The sequence below is a fragment of the Oryx dammah genome, unplaced genomic scaffold (genome assembly GCF_014754425.2).
Source record: "Oryx dammah isolate SB20612 unplaced genomic scaffold, SCBI_Odam_1.1 HiC_scaffold_28, whole genome shotgun sequence".
NCBI classification, from domain to species: domain Eukaryota; kingdom Metazoa; phylum Chordata; class Mammalia; order Artiodactyla; family Bovidae; genus Oryx; species Oryx dammah.
The window spans coordinates 38,280,670-38,296,079 of record NW_024070212.1 but is presented as its reverse complement, the minus strand read 5'-3'; the positions used below and the strand labels follow the sequence as shown (position 1 = coordinate 38,296,079).

General features: G+C 37.0%; 1 protein-coding gene across 3 annotated transcripts in view; it reads left to right on the top strand.

Annotated features, from left to right (window-relative positions):
* Positions 1-13,772, top strand: part of RNPC3 (RNA binding region (RNP1, RRM) containing 3) — a 42,995-nt gene extending 29,223 nt beyond the window's left edge. For all 3 annotated transcript variants that reach the window (XR_005719479.1, XR_005719478.1, XR_005719477.1), the window contains 2 exons: positions 11,787-11,901; positions 13,233-13,772. The gene's annotated coding sequence lies outside the window, so the exon portion shown is untranslated. The remainder of the gene's footprint in view (positions 1-11,786; positions 11,902-13,232) is intronic.
* The last annotated feature ends 1,638 nt before the right edge of the window (positions 13,773-15,410 follow it).

Below are 15,410 nucleotides of genomic sequence, written 5' to 3'. Positions count from 1 at the left end.
GGATTTTTCAGTTACTTTAAACAATAAGTATCTTTTTCCTCTTGCCAGAGAGATTTGGCACACTGGCCAAGTGTGGGTCAGACATGTCACCTCTGAGGCGAGAAGTGAAGTTTCATATAAACCATGTGAAACTAGAGTTGGGAATAGCCTTGTTCACTAAAGGAAAAGCATAACATTGTAAAATCAGAAAAGAAACTTAGATATTAGGCAGCTAAAAACAAATGATTTTGCTACAGTATGCAGTATATAAAACTCTTTTTGCCATGTGATTGTTTTCCATTTATGCCTTTTACAAGGGCCTGGACTAGTGTAAAGCAAAGGAGGTTGCTAGGGTGTAAAATTTAAAGAGGCATATACTTTCAAGTAATGCAAGTGCTCTTCACCGTACCTTAGTCATTAACAGAATCAGCATAATCCTGATTTAGGTAAATCACCAAATTAAAAAAAAAAAATGGTAGCATACAAGTTGGGCTTTCCTGGTGGTTTGTGGTAAAGAATCTGCTTGGCAATACAGGAGACGTGGGTTCGATCCCTGGGTCAGGAAATGGCAACCCACTCCAGTATTCTTGCCTGGAGAAATCCCATGGACAAAGGAGCCTGACGGACTACTGTCCAAGGAGTTGCAAAAGAGTTGGACAAAACTTAGCAACTAGACAACAACAGCAAAGTATACAAGTTGCTGGTTTAGATGATTTGGAAAGTATTTGCTGTGCAAGTGAAACTCCTTCAAAAACCAATGTCTTGAGAGATTAAGTCTTTGAAATTTGAAAGGAAGTAAGACAAAGGAATCAATACCTATTAAGTACCTAAAATTTTAAAGACATTGTACTGTTTATGTATAATAATTTGATCTTTAACGTCCTATAAGAAGAGAACACTTCCCTTTGTGAGTAATGAAGTTTTTTGATAAACTTCAAGTGTAAGTTAATAAGATACTTTATTATATTTAATTGTTTTTACTAATGCATGTAAAGCAAAAGACAGTGACTTCAGTGGGACTGTTCAGTAGAGATGACAGCTAAACTACATGTGTTAGGCACGTAAGAGGCAGAACTGATGATTCTCAGAAACAGAAATAGAATTCCCACCCCCATAACTTAAGATACTATATATTATACACTGGAATCTCCTGAAAGCAAACTATAGTAGAGATATAGCATTCACACAAAGAATAGTATAGGGAATTTAAAATAAACAACCAAGATTCAACAAATACTGAAAAAGTACCAGGAAAGAGAGATTCTATACCCACTGAGCTTAAGTTTTATTACCATGGGGAAAAACTGGGAGATCAATGAAGTATCTATGATTTAATATACAAAGATTTAAAAGAACAACAATATTTAAAAATATGTGTGTATATTTATATGTATATCAGAAATCAGTAAAAGGGTATGTGACTACATAGGACATTTCTTTTTTCTTTTCTTTTTTTACATTATGGTATGGCATCAATATACCACTTCTCTAGTACTTATATACCAGGATCTTTGAAAATTTAAGAATTCCAGAAGAAAATATGAACAGCTGATTAATTTCTTTATCATGAGTCTTTTCAGAGCTTAATATGATACATAAAATGTTATATATTATTTATGAAAACATTTAATATCTTTCTGTGGAAGAAAAAAAATGGAGGGGAAAGAGATTGAAATTTGAGTGAGTTGTTCTCTCTATATATTGGATTTTTCTTTAAAAATTATTTGTATATTTTTCTAAATGTTAACATTATTAAATGTGGGTCTTGGGATATGGAGTCTGTTACACTTTTTCACACTTTTCTGTATGACAAATATATCACCTCTTAAATGAAAAATAAAATAGTGAAACACCTCTAATCCAGTGTTTCTTAGCCATTTTTTGCCCTTCTACCTCCATGAATTTTTAGACTTTTTTTCCTAATCATCCTCATGAAATTTTAATACCACAGTATAATGTTATGTCTCTTTTGGACTGTTTGTGTATCTGTTCTTATGTTTTAAAAAAGTAAGGTTTTTCTTCCTGCATAACCCAGTGACCTAACCAGCAGTAGAATTTAGAAGATAATTATTCTTATTAGCAAGCTAAAAATCTTAAATCATGCAATTCTCTGATCTTAGCTGAACAAAATCATATATTGGTAACAAATATCTTAAAAAAAATTCAAGTTTATAGGTATTAAGTAATGCATTTCCATGTTATACGTATGGATCAAGATAGACTTTTTATGAGACATTACTTGACTGAAAATGAAAATTTGACATCAAAATTTGGGAACTCCAGCTAAAAGGAGAGAATTTGGCATATTAGAAAAGAAAAATAACAGATTTAACCTTCTACCATAAGGAACTAGAAAAAGAATAAACAGAATGCAGAACAAGGAAATAATGAAAATAATTATAAATCGTGAACTTGTAGACAGAAAAGAGTTGAAAATATTGGAAACAGAACTAGTTCCTGAGAAGATCAATTGAAAAAGTTCTAGCCTGACTGCAAAGGAAAACCCCTTTTCCCTCTCAGGTTGTAAGAAAATGATAGTGGAGTGGAGTATTTTTAGTAAATTTATTTCCATAAATATGGCAACTTTGATGAAATGAGCCAACTTCCTGAAAGTATTAAACTAATTTAAGAAGCAGGTAACCTACTTCTCAACTCTGAATGACTCTGTATCTAATAAATTTACTTTGTAGTTAAAAGTTTCCCTGGAGGCCTGAAGAGCTTCACTTGTGAATTCTGCAAAACATTAAATGAAGAAACCAACAATACTATACAACAAAACACTTCCAAATTCATGTTGAGAGGCATTCATTACCTTGGTCATAAAAGAAAACTGTGTTTCTATTTCTCGTAAGTATAGATGCAAAAATCTGCAACAAAATATTAGGTTGAATCAAGCCATATGTAAAAAGGATTTAAATCATGACCAAGAGAACTTTATATTGTGAAAGGCAGTCTGTCGAACCTTTTGAGATCAATAAATGTAAATCATCCTGTCAACAGACTAAAGAAGAAAACCCATATGATCATCTTAATAAATGAAAGAAAAGCATTTGACAAAGCCAAACATCCATTCTTAGTAAAAACTCAGTAAACTGGGACTGGAAAAGAGCTTCTTTAAGCTGAAAAGTGTTTACAAAGTCCCAATTGTTCTTCAAAGTGAAGTGAAGTCACTCAGTCGTGTCCCATTCTTTGTGACCTCATGAACCGTAGTCTACCAGGCTCCTCCACCCATGGGACTTCCCAGGCAAGAGTACTGGAGTGGGTTGTGATCTCCTCCTCCAGAGGATCTTCGTGACCCAGGGATAGAACCCTGGTCTCTTGCATTGTAGGCAGATGCTTTGCTTTCTGAGCCACCAGAGAAGTCCAAAAGGCTAAATGTTTTTCCCAAAAGGAAGGGGAAACAAGGAAGGCCACACTCACTACTATTCAACATCTCACTGACAGCCAGTTTATAAAATGAGAAAGAGTATAAAAATTGGAAATTAAAAAATAAAACTATTCCTATACAGAGGTGATATGATTGTTTATGTAGAAAATCCCAAAGATTTAAAGGCTCCTACAATTGAGTTAAACAAGATTGTAAGATTAAAAGTAAATATGTAGAAGTCAGTAAATAAACTAGCAATGAACTACTAGACCTTGAAATTTTTTTCTACAATTAACATTTGCAGTAGTACCAGAATTGAAATAATTAGGTATAAGTCTACCAAAATGTGCACTAGACACTTATGCCAAAAGACCTAAGTAAACACAGAACTATACTGTATACGTGACTTGAAAGAGTCATGATTATTGTGATGTCACCTCAAATAGATTCATTTCAAATTGAAAATTATAGCAGGATAATTTGTTGATATTGCTAAACTGACTTTCAGGCTCTTTGGAAAAACAGCAACCAGAATGTCCAGCACAATTTTTAAAAAAACAGTTATATGACTTAAGTTACATACTTCTAAGGTTTATTATAAACTTAGAATAGCAGTGTATTTGGCAGAAGGATAGATGCATAGATCACTGAAATAGAAAAGTCCACAAATAGACCCACACATGCATGGCAGATTAATTTTTGACAAAAATACAGTTCAGTGGAGAGGATTGCTATTTAAATATAAGATGTTGGAATAATTGGACACGTGTACCCCCCCACACACACAAAAGGGAAACCTTTAAAAAATTTCTTTCACACAAAATTTATTTGAAATACAGACCAAAAGTTACAGGAAAAAATATCTGTGACATTGCTTACACAAGGAATTCCTGTATACAACACCAAAAGTTTCCTCCATTGAAAATAAATTAGATGTCATCCAATAAAAATCTTATTCAGAAGATGCTACGAAAAATTAAGAGGCAGTCACACACTGGAGACAATCTTTGGGGAACATATATTTGACAAAAGAATATCCAGGATATATATCAACAACTGTAAAAATAAAAATGAACAATAAATTTGTAAACACCGAAGATTTACAGATGACAAGCACATGAAATGATGCTTCACATCATCATCCATTCAGTTCAGTTCAGTCGTGTCCAACTCTGACCGCATGAACCGCGGCATGCCAGACCTCCTTGACCATCACCAGCTTCCGGAGTTTACTCAAACTCATGTCCATTGAGTTGGTGATGCCATCCAACCATCTCATCCTCTATTGTCCCCTTCTCCTGCCCTCAGTCTTTCCCAGCATCAGGGTCTTTTCACATGAGTCAGCTCTTTGTATCAGGTGGCCAAAGTATTGGAGTTTCAGCTTCAACATCAGTCCTTCCAATGAACACACAGGGCTGATCTCCTTTAGGATGGACTGGTTGGATCTCCTTGCAATCCAATGGACTCTCAAAAGTTTTTTCCAACACCACAGTTCAAAAGCATCAATTCTTCGGCCCTCAGCTTGCTTTATAGTCCCAACTCTCAAATCCATACATGACTACTGGAAAAATCATAGCCTTGACTAGATGGACCTTTGTTGACAAAGTAATGTCTCTGCTTTTTAACATGCTGTCTAGTTTGGTCATAACTTTGCTTCCAAGGAGTAAGTATCTTTTAATTTCATGGCTGCGGTCACCATCTGCAGTGATTTTGGAATCCCCCAAAATAAAGTCTGCCACTGTTTCCACTGTTTCCCATCTATTTGCTATGAAGTGATGGGGCCGGATGCCATGATCTTAGTTTTCTGAATGTTGAGCTTTAAGCCAACTTTTTCACTCCTCTTTTACTTTCATCAAGAGGCTCTTTAGTTCTTCTTCACTTTCTGCCATAAGAGTGGTGTCATCTGAATACCTAAGGTTATTGATATTTCTCCCAGCAATCTTGATTCCAGCTTGTGCTTCTTCCAGCCCAGCATTTCTCATGACGTACTCTGCATATAAGTTAAATAAGCAGAGTGACAATATACAGCCTTGACATACTCCTTTTCCTATTTGGAACCAGTCAGTTCCATGTCCTCTAACTGTTGCTTCCCGACCTGCATACAGGTTTCTCAAGAGGCAGTTCAGGTGGTCTGGTATTCCCATCTCTTTCAGAATTTTCCACAGCTTATTGTGATCCACACAGTCAAAGGCTTTGGCATAGTCAATAAAGCAGAAATAGATGTTTTTCTGGAACTCTTACTTTTTCGATCATCCCATGGATGTTGGCAATTTGATATATTTAGACAGATACAAAATACAACCACAATAAGATGGCACCACACACCTATTAGAATGGCTTAAAATACACTCTGATAGTACCAAGATTAGTCAAGAATGTGGAGCAACTACAGCTCTCATACATTGCTGGTGAAATTACAAAATGGTACAACCTGTTTTACAAAATAGTTTGAGGAAGTTTGTAGTAATGTTAACATGTGAACTGTCCACCACACTTCTGAGTATTTATCTAAGAACAAAAACTATGTTCACACAAAAATCTATACCTAAGAGTTTTCTGGGAAGATGATGGAGTAGGAAGTACCAGGAGTCCAACTTAGCACCTAATATAGTTGCACGAGAGTCAATATTTTGGAATTCTGGAGTCTAGGGCTTGCAACTTCCAGATGAAGCCTTGGACAGTAAATTGTAGTTAATTTAGGCCAGTTTCAGCTCTTAGCATAGTAATAGCAACCAGTCTTCCAACCCCAACCATGTGGCAGGCAGCCATATATGTATCCTGGAGCACCTTGCTGATAGGAGTCAAGGTGAGCAAAAAACACTGAACTCTTAAATACTGAGGAATCTATGCCATAATTACTTATGCTGCTTTTGATCACAGAGGTGCCAGAGATTGGCAGCCATGGTTGTTGCACATCCCATGTTTGTAAGCCATGTCTCCTATCTCTACCACCCCCAGTGAAGTGACTTACAGGAGAATTATAAGCCAGGTCCCTCCTTTATCCTTTCCTCTTTAGTTTTCCCACTTTGGGGAGCCAGTGAACATAGGCTAAGTGTCCTGTGGAAAACCACCAAACAGGCCAGTAGGCACACTGAATCACAGGAGAGAAAGAGAATAATTGAGGAAGTAATAGCTAAAAACAAATCTGATGAAAAGTTATGAATATGAAATGAAAGTTATAAATATCCAAGAAATTCAATGAATTCCAAGTAAAACTGACTCAAAAATCCCTATCAAGACATAATAAAATTGCATAAGACAGATAAGTAAATACCCACATAAAAGGGATTCTCAAAGATTATCAGAAGATTTTCCATCGGAACTTCAGAGGCCAAAAGAAGTGAGCTGATATAAAGTGTAAAAGAAGAAAAATTCAACTAGGAATTTCCTATCTGGCAAGACCATTTTGTTTGTTTGTTTTCTTCAAAAGTGAAGGAGATACTGACATTCCTACATAAAGCTCAGTGAGTTTACCACTCGACCTTCCTTGCAAGAAATGCTCATGGAAATATTGCAAGGGTCAAATGAAAGGACACTTCAGTTCAGTTCGGTTCAGTCACTCAGTCGTGTCCGACTCTTTTGCCATATGGAGAAATACAGATCATAATAAAGAGAAATATAGGAACAAATATAAAAGCTAATGTAAAAGTGGTCAATTACTACATTTGTTATCTACAGGATTTAATAGACTAATACATTGAATAGAAAATGTTTAGTCAATAAGCTTGTATTATTGTAATTGTGGTCTGTAAATCTACATGTTGTTTTCTACTTCATTTAAGGGACTAATGCATTAAAAATAGTTGTCTATGTTTAGGGGCACACAGTGTATAAAGGTGTAATTCAGGGAACCTCAACAACTGAAGACTGGAAACAGAAGTGTAAAGACATTTTCTGTATGTTATTGAAGTTAAACTAGTATAAATTAGAATTTATAACTAGTATGTTAAGCTTAAACCCCATGGTAACCACAAGGAAAAGAGCTATAGAATACACAAACAAAAAAAAATGAAGTATTTAAACCTTACTACCAAAATAGGTCAACATAAAAGACACTGCAGTGCTGGAGTGGTGGCATTGTGGCACTGAGCGACTTTGAAGAGATACCCCACATCCAAGGGCAAAGGGGAAACCCCAGTAAGATGCTAGGAGGGGCGAAATCACATTTAGAATCTAACCCCATACCTGCCAAAGATGCTCAGAGGGATCAAGCATACTTTGTGTGCTCCAGAACACAGAGACTGAGACAGAACTGTCTTTGAGTATCTCCTGAGGAGACACAATCACAGAAAAATAACCAATCTGATCATATGGACCACAGCCTTGTCTAAATCAAACTATGAGCCATGCCGTTCAGGATCACCCAAGATGGATGGGACATGGTGGAGAGTTCTGATAAAACGTGGTCCACTGGAGAAGGGAATGGCATACCACTTCAGTATTCTTGCCTTGAGAACCCCATGAACAGTATGAAAAGGCAAAAAGCAAGGACACTGAAAGATGAACTCCCCAGGTCAGTAGGTGCACAATATGCTACTGGGGATCAGTGGAGATATAACTCCAGAAAGAATGGACGGAGCCAAACCTAAAACAATACCCAGTTGTGGATGTGACTGGTGATGGAAGTAAAGTCTGATGCTATAAAGAGCAATATTGCATAGGAACCTGGAATGTTAGGTCCATGAATCAAGGCAAATTGGAAGTGATCAATCAGGAGATGGCAAGAGTGAACATTGGCATTTTAGGAATCAGCAAACTAAAATGGACTGGAATGGGTGAACTTAACTCAGATGACCATTATATCTACTACTGTGGGCAAGAATCCCTTAAATGGAGTAGCTATAGACAGCAAAAGAGTCCAAAATGCAGTACTTGGATGCAGTCTCATAAAATATAAAAGGATTTCTGTTCATTTCCAAGGCAAACCATTAAATGTCACAGTAATCCAAGTCTATGTCCTAACAAGTAATGCTGAAGAAGCTGAAGTTGAATGTTTCTATGAAGACCTACAAGAGCTTTTAGAACTAACACCCAAAAAAGATGCCCCCTTCATTATAGGGGAATGATTGCAAAGGTAGGAAGTCAAGAATTCCCTGGATTAACAGGCAAATTTGGCCTTGGAGTACAGAGTGAAGCAGGGCAAAGGCTAAGAGAGTTCTGCCAAGAGAATGCACTGGTCATAGCAAACACCCTGTTCCAACCACAGAAGAGAAGACTCTACACATGGACATCACCAACTGGTCAATACTGAAATCAGATTGGTTATATTATTTGCAGCCAAATATGTAGAAGTTCTGGAGAAGGCAATGGCAACCCACTCCAGTACTCTTGCCGGGAAGGTCCCATGGATGGAGGAGCCTGGTAGGCTGCAGTCCACGGGATCGCTAGGAGTCGGACAAGACTTCACTTTCACTTCATGTGTTGGAGAAGGAAATGGCACCACACTTCAGTATTCTTGCCTGGAGAATCCCAGGGACAGGAGAGCTGGGTGGGCTGCCGTCTATGGGGTCGCACAGAGTCGGACACGACTGAAGTGACTTAGCAGCAGCAGCAGCATGCAGAAGCTCTAGACAGTCAGCAAAAACAAGACCAGCAGCTGACTGTGCCTCAGATCATAAACTCCTTATTACCAAATTCAGACTTAAATTGAGGACTGTAGGGAAAACCGCTAGATCATTCAGGTATGATCTAAATCAAATCGCTTACAATTATACAGTGGAAGTAACAAATAGATTCAAGGAATTAGATCTGATAGAGAGCCTGAAGAACTATGGATGGAGGTTTGTCACATTGTACAGGAGACAAGGATCAAGACCATCCCCAAGAAAAATAAATACAAAAAAGCAAAAGGGCTATCTGTGGAGGCCTTACAAGTAGCTGTGAAAAGAAGAGAAGTGAAAAGCAAAGGAGAAAAGGAAAGATACACCCATTTGGATGCAGATTTCCAAAGAATAGCAAGGAGAGCTAAGAAAGCCTTCCTCAGTGATCAATGCAAAGAAATAGAGGAAGACAATAGAATGGGAAAGACTAGAGGTCTCGTCAAGAAAATTAGAGATGCCAAGGGAACTCTTCATGCAAATATGGGCACAATAAAGGACAGAAATGTTATGGACCTAACAGAAGCAGGACATATTAAGAAGAGGTGACAAGAATACACGGAAGAACTGTACAAAAATGATCTTTATGACCCAGATAACCAAGATGGTGTGATCACTCACCTAGAGCCAGACATCCTGGAATGCCAAGTCAAGTGGGTCTTAGGAAGCATCACTAGAAACAAAGCTAGTGGAGGTAATGGATTCCAGTTGAGCTATTTCATATCCCAAAAGATGATGCTGTGAAAGTGCTACACTCAATATGTCAGCAAATTTGGAAAACTCAGCAATGGCCACTCACAGTGGAAAACTCAGCAGTGGCCACTCACAGTGGAAAAGGTCAGTTTTCATTCCAATCCCAGAGAGAGGCAATGCCAAAGAATGCTCAAACTACTGCACAATTGCACTCATCTCACAGGCTAGCAAAGTAATGCTCAAAATTCTCCAAGTCAGGCTTCAACAGTACATGAATGGTGAATTTGAAGATGGTCAAGCTAGATTTAGAAAAGGCAGAGGAACCCAGATCAAATTGGCAACATCTGTTGGATCATCAAAAAACTAATAGAGTTCCAGAAAAGCATCTACTTCTGCTTTATTGACTATGCAAAAGCCTTTGATTGTGTGAATCACAATAAACTGTGGAATGTTCTTCCAGAGAATACCAGACCACCTGACCTGCCTCCTGAGAAATCTGTATGCAGGTCAAGAAGCAACAGTTAGAACTGGATATTGAACAACAGACGGGTTCAAATCGGGAAAGAAGTACACCAAGGCTGTATATTGTCACCCTGCTCATTTAACTTATATGCAGAGTACATCATGAATAAGGCTGGACTTGATGAAGGACAAGCTGGAATCAAGATTGCCAGAAAAAATATCAATAACCTCAGATATGGAGATGACACCACCCTTATGGTGAGAAAGTGAAGAACTAAAGAACCTCTTGGTGAAAGTAAAATAGGAGAGTGAAAAAGTTGGCTTAAAACTCAACATTCAGAAAACTAAGATCATGGCATCCAGTCCCATCACTTCATGGCAAATAGATGGAGAAACAATGGAAACAGTGAAAGACTTTATTTTGGGGGGCTGCAAAATCACTGCAGATGATGACTACAGCCATGAAATTAAAAGGCACTTGCTCCTTGGAAGAAATGTTATGACTAACCTCGACAGCAAATTAAAAAGCAGAGACATTAGTTTGCCAATGAAGATCCGTCTGTTCAAAGCTATGGTTTTTTCAGGAGTCATGTATGGATGTGAAAGTTGGACAATAAAAGCTGAGCACTAAAGAATAGATGCTTTTGAACTGTGGTGTTGGAGAAGGCTCTTGAGAGTCCCTTGGACAGCATGGAGATCCAACCAGTCAATCCTAAGGAAATCAGTCCTGGGTGTTCATTGGAAGGACTGATGCTGAAGCTGAAACTCCAATTCTTTGGCCTCCTGATGTAAAGAACTGCTGCTGCTGCTGCTGCTGCTAAGTCACTCAGTCGTGTCCGACTCTGTGCGACCCTATAGATGGCAGCCCACCAGGCTCCCCCTTCCCTGGGATTCTCCAGGCAAGAACACTGGAGTGGGTTGTCATTGCCTTCTCCAATGTATGAAAGTGAAAAGTGAAAGTGAAGTCGCTCAGTCGTGTCCGACTCCCAGCGACCCCATGGACTGCAGGCTACCAGGCTCCTCTGTCCATAGGATTTTCCAGGCAAGAGTACTGGAGTGGGTTGCCATTGCCTTCTCTGGATATAAATAACTGACTCATCGGAAAAGACCTTGATGCTGGAAAAGATTGAAGGTGGGAAGAGAAGGGGATAGCAAAGGATGAGATAGTTGGATGGGATCACCCACTCAATGGACATGAGTTTGAGCAAACTCCAGGAGTTGGTGATGGACAGGGAAGCCTAGTGTGCGGCATTCCATGCAATCACAAAGAGTTGGACACAACTGAGTGACTGACCTGAACTGAAAAGTCACTAAAGGAATTAATGAGCTCCCCCCCCACCACCTTAAAACAACTATGAGGCATATAGTAAACAAGCCAAATAATAGTCTCTTTAAAGTATAAATGAATTAAACTCTCCCAGCAAAACACCAAGATTGAGAAAATGGATTTAAACAGTGGAATCCACTGTGTATGCTAACTACAACAGTCACTTTGGATCCAAAGGCAAAATAGTTTGAAAGTTTTGAAAAGAATAGTCCATGCAAATAATAAGCAAAAAGTGCAGGAGTGGCTGTATTAAAATAGACTAATATACAAAATAGACTAAGTCTAAAAAGTGGGAAGAGACAAAACCATTAATACAAATTCCAATAGAGAAAAATGATATAATAATTATAATCATTTACAGACCTACTGACAGATTATCAAAATATATGAATCAAAAACTGACAGTTGGAAGAGAATAATAGATATCAATAATAGATATCAATTCTACAATAACAGTTGGAAACTCCTGGGCTCTGGTAATGATAATGTGTAGTTCAGTCAAACAGAAGTAAGGAAATAAATGACTAAGTAACTCCCTGCCTAACAGCCATATACAGAACACCATAGCCAACAATAGCATACATATTTATCTCAAGTGTCCATGGAACATTTTCCAAAATAGACCATATGTCAGGCCACAGATTATGTTTCAATAGATTTGTAAGAAGATGTACAAAGTATCTTCTCCAACCACAATGGGATAATGTTAGAAATAAAGAAGGAAAACTGGAAAATTGACACTATTGTTGAAATTAAACAGTACACTGTTGAACAACTAGTGGGTCAAAGAAATTACATGGGAAATTAGGAAGTACTTAGAAGCAAAAACAGAAACACAACATGCCAAAACTATTGTTCGTCACTAAGCTGTGTCCAACTCTTTGTGACCCTATGAACTGCAGCACAGCAGGCTTCCCTGTTCTTTGTTATATCCTGGAATTTGTGCAAACATGTCCATTAAGTCAGTGATGCCATCCAACCATTTCATCCTCTGTCACCCCCTTCTCTTGCCCTCAGTCTTTCCCAGCATCAAAATCTTTTCCAGTGAATCAGCTCTTCTCATGAGGGAGCGAAAGTACTGGAGCTTCAGCTTCAGCATCAGTCCTTCCAATGAATATTCAAGGGTTGATTTCCTTAAAGACTGTGTGGTTGCTTTGACCAAAACTATGGGATGTATCAAAAGTAGTGCTTAGAAGAGAATTTATAGTTACATTCACTAACATTAAAAAACAAAGGTTTCAAGTCAATGAGTTAGTTTTATAACTTTAAAGGACTAGAAAAATAAGAACAAACTAAACCCAACATAGGAAGTATAGAACATAATAAAAACTAGAGTCAAGATAAGTGAAATAAGGAATTTAAAAAATCGAGAAAATCAATAAAACCAAAAGTTGATTGCTCAAAAAGACCAACAAAATTGACAAACCTATACCTATAGCGACAAAGGGGAAAAAAATCACTTAAAAATGAAATTGGAGACTTTCTACATTACAGAGTCTATAGAAATAGAAAGGATTATAAAAGTACAATAACAATTCTCCACTAATGAAATATATAACTAGATAAAATTGACAAATTCCTAGAAACACAAACTTACTAAAGACTAAACTGCAAAGAAATAGAAATTCTGAATAGACCTGTAACTAGGACAGAGATGGAGTCAGTGATCACAAATCTCCCATCAAAGATAAGCCTTGAACCTTATGGCTTCACTATTGATTTCTGGCAAGCATTTAAGGAATAATTCAAACTAATTTTTCTTTAACTTTTAAACTTTTTAACTTAAAAGTAATTTAACTTTTCACAGAAATTGAAGAGGAGGGAAAGGTTCCTGATTGATTCCATGAGACCAGTATTACTCTAATATCAAATAAGGAGAAAGACACTGCAAATAAAGAAGACTGCAGGCCAATATACCTTTGGTTCAACGCTGATGCAAAACTCCTTAAAAGGAGCATATTAAGAGGATTTTACCTCATGATCATAAGGGATCTATACTGGAATATAGGGATGGTTCAGCATTGAAAATCTATCAAACCTAACAGAATGAAGGACAAAGACTACACTATCATCTTAATTGACAGAAAATAATTTGACATAATTCAATATACTTTCATGATAAAAGCATTCCATGAACTGGGAACAGAGGAAACTACCTCAGTATAATAATATTCTTAAATGACAAACTCATAACATCATACTCCATAGCAACAGACTGAAAGCATTTCCACTAAGAACCTAAACAAGTTAAAGAAGTCCACTATTGCCACTTCTGTTCAGTGTAGTGCTGAAAGTTGTACCCGGAGCAATCTGGCAAGAAAAGAATAAAAAGAATTCAAAGTGAAAAGGAAGAAGTAAAATTATTTCTGTTCACAGATGATCTTTTTTTTCAGCTTTAGAGAGATATAGTTGATATATTAATTCAAAGTATATATTAATTCTCAAAGTATACAGCACAGTGATTTAACATATGTATACACTGTAAAAGAATATCCACATTGATTTATTTCACACATCCATCACACTACATATTTTTGTTTCATTTTTTATTTTAACGAGAACATTTAAGTACTACTCTCTTGCTGCTGCTGCTAAGTTGTTTAAGTCATGTCTGACTCTCTGCAACCCCAGAGAGGGCAGCCCACCAGGCTCCCCCGTCCCTGGGATTCTCCAGGCAAGAACACTGGAGTGGGTTGCCATTTCCTTCTCCAACTACTCTTTTAGCAAATTTCAATTATAGATTACATTGTTACCAACTATAGTCATTATACATCATGTGCTTAGTCCTTATTCATTTTCTAACAAAGTCTGTAACTTTTACCAACCTTTCTCTGTTTCCCACCACCCAGCCCCTGGCAGTCACTTTCCTACTCTCTGGATATGAGCTCAACTTTTTTTTTTTTTTTTTAATAGAAATGATACCATGCAGTATTTGGTCGTCTTCTGTCTGGTTTCTTTAGTGCCTCCAAGCCCATTCACACAGAGTGAAATATTATGCATAAGTGTATGTATTTATGTGTGTGTGTGCATACATATATACTTATATCATGTTTTCTTGATCCATTGATTTGCTGCTAGCCCTGTAGGTTCTATTGCAATGAACATAGGGGTACAGATACCTCTTCTAAATATTTTTTTAAAAAACTTTAAATATATACCAAAAAGTGGAATTAGTGGATCATATAGTAGATAGATTTTAACTTTTTGAGGAATTCTCATGCTGTTTTTCATAGTGACTACCAGTTTACATTTACACCTGCAGAGTATAAGCCTTCTCTTTTGTTCACATTCTTGCTGGCATGTCTTACCTCTTTCCTTTTTAATGATAGTCATGCAAACAGGTGTGAAGTGGGTGATCTCATTGTGATTTTTATTTTCATTTTTCTGTTGATTGGTTATGTTGAACATCTTTTCATGTACCTGTTGCACATTGAAAAAAAAATTCTGTTCCAGTCCATTGCCTATTTTGATAGTGGGTTTTATGGTTTTTTTTTTTTCTATTGAATTGTAGATACGATCTTATTTAGAAAATCCTGAAGATTTCACACACACACACACAAAAAAAATCAACATACAAAAATCAGTTGCATTTCTATACACGGATAATGAACAATCTGAAAAGGACTGATCAATCGGTATATGGAAACAATTAAGTTTACAATAGCATGAAAGTAAGACCAGAAACTATAAAACTCCTAGAAGAAAACATAGGCAAAACACTCTCCAACATAAACCACACCAGGATCCTCTATGACTCACCTCCCAGAGTAATGGAAATAAAAGCAAAAATAAACAAATGGGACCTAATTAAACTTAAAAGCTTTTGCACAAGCTATAAGCAAGGTGAAAAGACAGCCTTCAGAATGGGAGAAAATAATAGCAAACAAAGCAACTGACAAAGAATTAATCTCAAAAATATACAAGCAACTCCTGCAGCTCAATTACAGAAAAGTCAAAAAATGGGCCAAAGAACTAAACAGACACT